The sequence below is a fragment of the Arvicola amphibius genome, chromosome 14, assembly GCF_903992535.2.
Source record: "Arvicola amphibius chromosome 14, mArvAmp1.2, whole genome shotgun sequence".
NCBI classification, from domain to species: Eukaryota; Metazoa; Chordata; class Mammalia; order Rodentia; family Cricetidae; genus Arvicola; species Arvicola amphibius.
Window position 1 is genome coordinate 58,899,658 of NC_052060.1, and position 11,185 is coordinate 58,910,842.

The window sequence follows — 11,185 nt, forward strand, 5'->3', positions numbered from 1 at the left end:
TAAATTTAGCGTGGAATAAGAGAGACCTAAGATTTAGAGTAACTTATATTCTGGTGGCACACCGAAAAATCTGGGTTTCGACTGACTGTGTTTGTTTGTCAAAAGCAAAAATCAGGGCTGGGTGAGGGAATTCACATAATGTATTTTCCATAAGATACTGCTTGGAGATGCCTTCCCGAATGAAAGCAGAGACTGGTGAAGAATGCTGGCTCCAGCAGGCCGTGCATAGGACCGAGCCCCTGGAAGAGGAATTAAAACTAGAATCTAGCTTGGAGATTTACTTACAGCCCTTTGTGCTAAGGTTTGCAACCTGAATCCGAAGTTGCCTTTGCCTGTTAGCAAGAACGGTCTGAGCCGGTCATCTGGAGAGCCCGGCGCGCCAGAGCTGTTTGGGGGAAGTGGGGAGGGGCGCCGGCGTGCACGCCGCTTTTCCACCCACCCTCGCCTAATCAGGCGGCTCTCAATCAGGTTTTCAACATACTAATCTTGATCTAAGAGCTCCCATCTCTGCATAAGTGGAGGAAATGATTCGTTTTTTAGAGGCTTCCGGGCTTCGAGGAGGAGGAGGACGTCAGACTGCGGCAGAGGATCTAAAAGGCTAGTCTGCGTCCGCCCTGCTCCTGGCGCCCGGCGGGACTGCGACCTCACCGGCGGCATAATTGCGTGTGTCCAGCAAGCTCCTGAGGCTGTCCCGTGGTAAGTGTGTTTTCCCGGTGGAAAGTTCGTTTCCTGTCTTGGGGACTAAGGCTTTGGCTTGGGGTGTGAGATGGAAATGGGGGGAGGCAAAAGCGAAGGTTTTCGCTTGGAAGGTCAAGGCTGAGCTTCCCGCGGGGTCCTGGGCCTAATGACCTTCTGACCCCGCTTACCTAAAAATGTTTTGCTTCTGCTCGCCCGCAGGCAATCAGCAGTTCGTGGCTCTTCGGGTCAGGCAAAGAAAAAGTTCGCCCTCTGTTTGAGATACAACTTACAAAACACTTTTCTTTTTTAAAATAAAAAAAAAATCATGAGAATTTTTAGTCCCGACTCCAAATGAGACCAATTTTGAACGAAACGCAGTTTCGTTTTTTCATGTAGGTGAGAAAATAAATCGGCCGTACCTTGTTGGTGCCGTCCTATTGGACTGACGCCGCCCATCAAATGAAAATCAGAAGCGGAAGGCCCACCTAGGGGGTCTACCAACGTCCTCGAAGCCCTGGGTCCTTCCAAGGAATGGAAGGAGTGGGAAGGAGAACCAGAGAGAACTCCAAAGAGGTCTGGTGCGGGGCTGTGAGGCTCGCACCCAAGTTCGGAGGCACTAAGTGTGCCCTGCTAAAACCCGAGGGGTACCGGAAGGGATCTGGGTCCCGTTGCGCCAGGCCCTGGGACCAGGGCTGGAGAAAGAGAGAACCTCTACCTACCCGACCCCGACAGCTTCCACCTCGGAGAAGAGCTGCCTAATTGGGCAGCGAACAGCTGAGAAATTTGCGGTCTACTAATGAATGACCCACCTCCTCGGCTATTCCTATCAAAGGCACAAAACTGATATTTTCACACCCGGCTCCTAAGGCAGGAGCTGTTTAAAAACATCCTGCATTCGTGGGATGAAAAAAAAAAGGGGGGGTGTGGGCTGCATTGACAAGGTCTCTGGAGCTCGGTATTTAAAAGCTATAGATCCGAATTAGGAAATTATTACTTTAAGTAGAGAAAGTCCCCACCAACTTAACTATTGAACTTTGCGCATCTGAGCTCCTGGCTAACAGCAAGTTTGAAGGAATTTTTCCTGGAGCTTGCGCGGAAGGCAGGCCATCCACTGGCTCTCAGCTTCCAGAGCTGTCGCTTCTGGGGCTGCAGTTCTCCAGAGGGTTGGCGAGGGCTATCCTGGATCACGTCTACAAAGACCTAGGCCAGACACAGCTGGGACCTGGGAGAAAGCCTAGGCGAAGTAGCCGGAGTGGCCTGAGCTTGGCGGCGCAGCGCTTTCTTCAGCCCAAGTTCAGAGCGCAGTCGGCCCAGGACTGCCCAGTCCACTGCAGTAGGGGAATGCGTAACCTTGGCTCCAATGAAGGAGCCGCCAAGGTCCCTGAGGTGAGCGCTGAAACTGCAAGCCTGGCACTTGACTGTAGGCGGGTGTCTTTGCATTGTTGGCCCACTTCGTTTATTTTGCGGAGGAGTCTGAAAAGTTATTGAAGAAGAAAGATTGTCCAGCGATACTTTTTGCTTAAAAGCGTGCAGCTGGAAACCTGTGTCCTTATTTAGTGACCCAGAGCCGTGAAACCTGCTTACCTTGGGGCTCACTGGGCCCAGACTGTTTTAGACTTTGTTACCCGTAGCGTCCGGGGGAACTGAGTTGCGACTATTCTCGAAAGTGAAGGTCACCAAGAAGGTGCATACCTGGGTCTGAGATCTACGGTTAGCTGAGGCTGTGCCTGACAAGGGGTAGGGGTAGTTTATTGCTAGACCGCACCAGGGACACACGGAACACCCTGGTGTGCAGATCAGTGCTCCTCCCCTTGGCCCCTGCGCAACACCCCCACGTCCCAATGAAGACAAACTGGAGATACACGGAGGAAGAGCTTAACCGGAGCCTGCACGTGTGCGCGCGCTAGTTCTTCAGGAAACCCGGCCCACTAACGGGGCCCAGAAATGAAGCAAGAACAGAACTCGGGACAAGAAGCCCGAAATTAGGGGAGGGGCTGCCTGGAAGACTCCCGGGTTAAACGTTAGTAGGCAGCTCCATTAACGCATTGTGACGTTCACAGGCCCACAATCTCGCTTTAAGCACGCCTGTGGTTTAGAGCCGCGGGTGTTCTGTGACTTTTGTCGTGGCCAATAAAGCAGGAATCACGGAAACTTTATCGTTTCTATAGAGTCCTGCCTGCAAATCCCTGAAGTGCAAGGTGTAGCGAAACGCAATAATTGCCACCTCCTACCCCTCTTAGAGTTTTCTTTACAGATTCTAGGCACTCTCCTCTTCCATAGATCCAGTTTTGAGCTCCCTCATCTGGGAGGGTGGAGCTCTAATCCCGGAGGTGACCTCCCCACCCTACTCCTATTCCCATAACCTCCCACCCCGCCTGAGTCCATTCCTCATGGCTCCATAATAGGAATTAAACCCCAGCCAGAGTGACAGAAAAGCCGCGCTCTGTCTGAATGCAACAGCCCGCCGCCAGCGGAGTTTCTGTAGCCCGGAGTGGAAGAATGCCTCAGGTTCCCAGAATTTGATAAAGTTTGCTAAGGAACGGGTCCGCTCTGGTGGTTTTGGGAGATCCCAGCAAGCAGCACACAGCTTTCATGTCCACGACACTCTGCAACACTCCCCAGGTTGTGCAAGTCAGCCCATATCTTAACCGAACTTGTAAAATGATGCCTTCGCCATGCATGTCTGCAGAAAAGTTCTAAACCATACTTTTAAAAGTAGCTTTGTATATGGATTTCAACTACAGGACACTTGGTTCTTGTAACCAAGGAAATGTTTCCCTCGAATTCTTTCTCTTCCTTTCTCTTTTCTCCTTTCTCCCCACTTGCGGGGAGTTAAAGAGCATGACAATGTGTTGTCCATTTAATGCGGAGTTTGAAGCTAATCAATCTGAAGTCAGACATTGAGGGGTTAACTTAAGAGCTCAGTTTTTATCATCTACAAGATGAAGAGCACTAGACGGTTGTCATATCAATAGAAATAATGCTCTAATGTTCGGATAAGTTTTCAGCCAGTTCTCTGGGGATGCAGTTCTGGTCCTCTTCTACCCCCCCCCCCCCCCCCCCCCCCCCCCCGCCATTCTTCCCTGGAGAGGTCTAGGAGCTGAGGCATCACCAAAGCCTTGTTCCAAGAGGTGGGAACAGGCCATGTTCTCCACTGTCCAGTGAGATGCCCTTAGGGTTCCCCACACAGCCTGAAGCAAATGTGTCTCTCCATGAGTCTCAGAGGCTCTGGTAGAGAATGGTCAGTCTGGAGCCCCTTCTCCTGGCTGGAACTTTAGCCAAACCCCTCAATCCGACTTTCCTGAACTGCCCCGGTCTCCCGGGTTTATCTTGAGGCTAATCTTGTGCATTTACAAAGCAGGCACCTGGATTTCTGTGAATCCCTGCGAGGCAAGCATCCGAATATTGTGAGCATGGCAGTAGATTCTGCTTGCCCTATCTGTGCTCTGATGCACATTCCTAGTTCAGCTTGCACAGCGATGCTGTCTCCACGTTTGAATCCAGATCAAGAACATGGAAGCTGCGTTTTCAGCCTTTTAGCCATATGGCTCTTTTGGGTGAGTTCAGAAGGGCCGGCTTTGGTAAATGGTTTTATGAGGTGACTCTCCTCAGAGTTCAGAAGACTTGGTGGTGACCTAGCAGTCCTGGATCTTCTGTCTGCCTCTATACCCCTACGGAGGGATTCCTGGTATCCATTCCACACCCACTGTCATGGAATGATTTGGAGTTTCAAATAAAAAGGCACAAGAGGGGAAAATGGAGTCAGTTCTTAAACCCACAGTAGTGGATCCTTTGCCTTATAGCTGACATTTACACAAGTAGATTCATCCTGGAGGAATCAAGCAATGACTAGATCCCATACTAGTAGTGGTACAGAGGGGTAAGCCTCTTCTGGTGAATTTTCCTTTTGGACTTGACCACAACTCTAAGTCTGTGCTCTAAAGTCTGAAGAGGTTACAGTGCCTGGCTCTGGCTATACAAAAGCGGGGTGTCTTACCCTTAGTAGGAAAACCTTCAGAAATAGTTTCCTAACACAAACAGGAGTGCCAGCAGGTACTCAGAGAGCTCCAGGGAGACGGGAACTGTGTGCTCCTCTGACTCTCTGGAACCAAGAACTTGTATCGCTTTGCACTGGGCAGTGCAAGTTCTGGCCAGCAGCAGGCTCACTCCTTCCTCTGTCTGCTTTGTTCCAGTACTTTCCCCATTGTCCTGGCCCCTTTCTTCCTCAGGAACAGCATTTAATTTTTTTTAATCCCTCGAAGAACTTAAGCCAGGAAGGGAGTGGACAATCTGACCAAATGACTGCGGGAACTTGGGTTCTGCTCTTCATTTACAGTGACAGAACTCTTTGAATGTCAGTATGCAATGGAACTGGACACATGCTTTGTCTTCCAGAGAGGCCACAGGAGGAGCAGCTTTTGAACTTGGGGATACTATAGTGTCTGATTGTAGGGACATCTAGGGATACTAGCATGGATCATTATAGAGACACCTTGGATAGAGACTATGTGTGGTCAGGGACAGGATAAGCCCCTCTGGTCTCACTATGCACACACAGAAATGCTGTGCATTTTATCAGATTCTGTCGCAAGTTTTGCTTCAGGAAAAAAGGGGGAATGGAGCAGATAGAGAAGATTGGAGCTGAGGCCATTGGGAAGCAGGTGCTGCTGGAGGCAGGTGTGAGGTCCAACTCTAGATCCAGCCCACCTCCACCCTGGCTGTGTATTTGTCCAGAACTCCCCACAAAACCTGAAGTCTGGGATTCCAAATCTTGGAAAGATCTGGAAAAAGCCTCTCATCCCCGATGGTGATTAATCCCTCCACTCCAGGGAACACCTCATCCTGAATTCTTGAGTTTCTCACATGCACTGGTAGCACCTGCAAACTCAGCAGGAGCTGCTGCAGGCTTTTGTAAATGCGGCAAAACCCAACTTTTAGAGACGTCAGCCTCATGAATTTCAGTCAAATATAAACTCTCTTTTTAGAAGGTACTCCAACAGAGTCCCATCCCCCCCAAAAGTGTGTCTCAGGATGTCAGTGGGTAGAGACACTTAAGTCTGCCCCTGGAACCTGCAGGTAGAAAGGGAGACTCAATTCCTGCAAGTTGTCTTTTGACCTGTGTGCATGCTAGCTGTGGCGCTTGCCCCCTCCCCCACCACACACAGATAAACTCACTCTCCACCACCTTCAGAGAATATTTGGACTCACTTTGCATTCATTGCTGCTCTTCTGTCTTAGAGTCAATAGGAGGAGGTTTCTTCTGAATTTTTGTTTAATTATTCAAACATATCTTTACTGCATTCTGTGATAAATTTTCCAATGCTGCTTCGTCTTTCTTCTCTTTGGAATATTTCCACCTTGCACCAGTAACTTTAATGATGCAGTGGAGTGGAAGAAACTCTTCTCAATCAAATCTGAACCAGACACTAAGGGTGCATTAGCTTTAGAGGGGTTGACCCCAAATTCAATTCTCCGCTGAGGTGGGGTTGAATCAAGCTATGCAAATCTGTTCTTTTAACAGACATGGTAGAAAGCGGGTTCTGTGAAAACACCCTTCTTTAAAGCCCCTGCCCCCAGGTAAGGCCCTCAAAAGACTATCTATTATAGGCACATATATGTCCATTATAGGAAGCGGTTGAGTGAGGACCACATAGTTTCCCCTGCAGTGTCTCTGATGGCTGTGATGCTCCCTACATAGACCAGAAACCCACAGCTCCAACGGATGCCTCTATGGAGAGGCTGGACACAAACCCATGCCATGGTCTCAATCACTGTGATCACCAGTAATAATTGTCTGTTCCTATGGTGTACTTGCTTCCCGCCCCTCAGTTTCCCTTGGAATAATAGAAGTGAGAAATAGCGTCTGGTTTGGGCGGAGGGAGGCGTTAGAGCGCTGGGGGTCCTGAGTACCAGTTTTAAAGTTCACATGCTTTGCAAAGGAGCCCGGCCTGGCTGCACACTGGCAAGTGGCCTGCACTCTCTCACAGTCTGGGGTTGTAAATACTGTTGCTTTTCCTTGGTAACTCCCACACCCCAGGCTAGTAGGTCACCTCTTGCCTGGCTCCAGGCCCTTTCTCTAGGTGGGCAGCCTGGATCAGCACCCTCTTTGCAGGTGACCTCTTAGGTCCTGCTCGGGAACCACCCTGTCTCTGGGCAGTCAAACGGTGGCCTACAGGCTTTTGCCCCACCTCCCACCCCCTCTGAAGAGACCGCTCTCCAGTGCAAGCTGCAAGCATCGCCACACTCGGGATGTCCAGGAAGGCTGCTGTGGCTGGTCTTCACCCCTGTCTGCTCCGGATGATGGCCAGAGCTCTGGAAGGGCTGGTGTCAACCCTGGACAGAAAGAGTAGGGATCCTGCTTGGCTGGTTGGACCAGCCGCTGCCCTTTAACTGTTGGCCATGGGCTAGCCCAGGACTCAGGCTTGGAAGCAGATGTGGCATCCAGAGCTCCTTAAGACTTTTTTATATGAGAAAGTCAGTGCCCTCCTGAGGACCCCTAGCTCAAGCTGGGTTTCCCTCAGCTCCACTTGCTTATATTTGTTGCTCAGCTTTAAAGAGCCCCAGACCGGCAGGCACTCACTCAGGCAGCACCCAGAAAGCTTTAGAAAGCTGAGCAGAAGGCGCCTACTCCAGTTAGGGACAAGGCCTCGCTGTGATAAGGCCTCTTTAGGCTGTGGGGATTTCCTAGGTGGGCAGGCCCCGAAGTCCAAATCCTGCAGGAAGTTGGACTCAGAGAGTTATGATCTGCTTTGGACTGGAGCAGAATTCTGGAATCCACTTTCTCCAGGCACAGTTCTCCCATCCCCCCCACCCCGGTGGGGGGTGGGCAGGACTCAGGAGGAAGGGATGCTGGCCTGATCATCCTCTGGAGTTGCTCAGTTTCGGGGAGCATTTCCCTGGGGATTGCCTACTTGGCCTTAGTCCCCTTGCCAATCACAGCTGCTTGGCCTTTGGTACTTTTTAAATAAAGTCATTCAATGCTAGGGCAAATGCTTGTAACTTGATTAGGCACGCATGTACAGCTCTAAGGGGTGTGTGTGTGTGTGTGTGTGTGTGTGCTAGGCTGATGAGAATATGTTCTGTGCCAAAGATGGCCAGAGTCTTTAGGGCCCTGAGTTTCTTAAGTTAAATAAAGAACTTGCTTTCTTTTCGTGGGATTATCTTTTTAATATATTTAAAAATCATGTTCTTAATTTTGGCCACCTTGAGAAAAGTTTAGTACCAATGTGAGTAGAAGCTGAAGGGGATATATTTGCAAGCCACCTTTAATCTGCAGAAAGCATCAGTAGAGTTTGGTGTTCAACAGCAACATACATGCTTTCTTTGCCGCTGGCCAGGGTGTCGTGTTTTTAAGATAGATCCCTGTTCATTGTTTCTGTCGGGTACGGTGGTCATTGGAACACATCTGTTCCTGATCGCTTTTCTGTGTCGAGCACACACTATCGTGTTAGCAAGATTTTACACCATCTGTTTAAAAAATTCTTGCCAGTGCTATTTGATGCCCGGTTGAACTTTAGCCAAACTTCATTTTATACTCTTCTCTTGGTCCAGAGCATATATAATACACTTTAATGAAATTATGCTTTTATACTTGCTGACAGGCATCAGAAACATATTTGCCCAGGTCAACAGTGGTCGAGCCAAGTGTGACAGGGAGGGACAGCCCTGAAACACCACAGGGGTAAAGATGCTGGAGAGAGAAATATTTGGAAGCAATGCTATTAAGTTAAAATCAAGTCATCACCCAACTAAACAGAACACACACACACACACACCCCACATACAGAGGCACGCACACGTATGAGAGAGAGAGAGAGAGAGAGAGAGAGAGAGAAAGAGAGAGAGAGAGAGAGAGAGAGAGAGAGAGAGAGAGAGAGAGAGGAGAGGAGAGGAGAGACTATTTGGACCTGCATTGGGAACTATTGTATATTTCTGGTAATTTATGTATGTCTTCATTATAAGCATTAAATTTAGAAATTTTATATTTTTGACCTTTTCCTAAGTCTGTAATAACTGGTTTGCAAAATAATAAAATACAATGGCGATATAATGTGATTATGTTAAATGTATCTTGAATGCAATGCCGAGGCCATTGAGCCTATCTAATCAGGTATTTATTTTTGATCTTGTGGTCGCTAACAAAGGTTTGAGCTCTTCAGAGCAGGGCTAATATGACATTTCAAAGACTATTCGTAAATCTGTCGTTTGATTGCTAAGTATTCTGTTCTAGTGGTAGAATAACAGTAAGGGCTGTAATTGGCTGGAGAATGCGGACACAGGCTGAGTGTTTTCAAACAGGCAGCATTCCTGGGGCTACCTGTTTACAACAGGGTAAGGCTTTACTATGCTAATTTCTAGAGGTGTCTCAGATTTAGGCCCAGACAATAGTCCTGAGGACTGAGAGAATATGCTCCGCCGGAGTGCCTGGGGGTCAGCATCCCACTGACATCTTCAGAAAACAGGTTGTGCATCTCTTTCTCCTCTGTGACCCGATCAGGCTGCTGTGACTTAAGGTTTTCCATCAAATACCAACTCTCTCTGTTTATTCATGAAAATAAATTGTTGCTTTGATGTATATAGTTTTTAAATCAAATGTGTCTATGGTGATGTAGGTGACTGATAATTATTTCCATGAGATATTTGTGGGTGGGTACATTGTTACAGTCAGATGGAGTTGAGACATTTGTGGGTGGGTACATTGTTACTGTGAGATGCATCTAGTTATAAAAGGAAAGTGGTCTTGTAATATCCCTGTCTACCTGTATTTTTAAAAGTTATTTACCAAGATCTCACTTTCATTAAACAGTTAGTTTGGATGTGTTGAAATGTAACTTGCAGATTTCTTTGTAAAACAACCAATGTTACCAAAATGCAAACCCTATGAATCTTCACATGTCTGGTTCCAATTAATCTGCTTAGACGATTTAATGGATAAAATAACAAACCTGATTTAGCCAATCTGGAGTTCTGCACCAATTTTCCATGGGCCTCTTTAAGGTCTAATGCCTTTTCTTACACACATTAATTCATGGTTCTAGTCTTCGAAGAGCAGGGTTGGAAAAGTAAATAGCTAGATGCATTTTCTCTAACAACATCTTCGACTGTTACCTCAATCGGGGAGAGTGCGTGGCCAAGCATCAGTGATTACCAGGAAAGAGAGAGAGCGGTACCCATATAACTATTTGGGATTATTTGTTGAGCATGAGTGCCTACAACATACCAGGTGCTACAGATACTAAAGCAACACACGGGTGGTCCTTATACCCTAAAAAATCCCCTGTCTAGAGCTAGTCTGAACAAAGGTAAAATTTGTTGATCCTTTCAATTCTATAATGTCTCAGTCTATACCCTTGGTTCTCGAATTAATAAAATTATCAAATGACCTCATGTAATTTTCTCTATGTACATATACATATATTCTCACTTTGTGATGGCTGCCATTTGGGTAAATGAAATCAAGCCACAGACAGGCCGTTACCACAGACCATTACCACAGGCCTTGCTTGACGACAACAGACAAGCTATGTACTGCGCTCTGGAAGGAAGCCCACAGTAGTTTCCTGAAGTACCTGTTCAATTGTGATTCCTCAGTCACAGTCAGTTATGTGGTCTGCTGGTTTTTTGTTTTTGTTTTTTGACAGAGTCTCACCGTGTAGCCCTGGCTCACTTATAACTTACCATGTTAACGAGGCTGCCCTTGAAGTCAAGACAGTCAATCAACTGAATGTTTGTAGGGATTTTGTTGTTGTTTTGTCGTATATTTGCTGGTCTAGATAATTAATTGTCCCGCAAACTGTTGGATCCTCCTCCTCCTCCTCCTCCTCCTTCTTCTCTGGAAAAATCAGAGTAAAATTTTAGCTGTAATTTTTTTCTTAGCCCTCACAAAGATAACAGCAGGTACATTTATCTACTATCTCTAATAATCCTGGAGATCAAAGCATAGCTTTATTCTTTTTACCCTTGTGGAAAATAGCAGGGGAGAAAGGAGCAATCATGTGATTGAATTAATTGAACGTCTTTTGCTCTGGAGGAACCCGTGCTAACTGTCCCCTGTTTAATCATGGTGGCTAAATTCAGCCAGCGTCACGGGTGTTGCATCTTATTCTGACTGGACGTAATCACTGCTGTGTCCTGTAGTTACACAAGCCCTTTATTTCTGCTGGATACGGTCAGGTCACACATACCGCCCCCTCCCCAACAACCACCACACAGAGGCTCCTGTAGCTGGGACTACCCCACTGTGCAGCTGAAGATGACCCTGAGTTTCTGACCATCTTGCCTGCACCTCCGACACAATGGGACATCAGGCCTGAGATACCACAGCAGATTGATGTACCGTTTCTGGAGTCGCCCCCTCTCCCTGGACTCAGGGTTGGCAGGAGACAGAAAACTCAGGTAGAAGCCTAGAGTGGGCGACCTCTGACCTGCTCTCCACTTCCAGCCAATCAGATTTTAGCAGTATGGTGACTTTGGAGGAAAGACTTAGTTTCTGAATCCTTGCTGCATC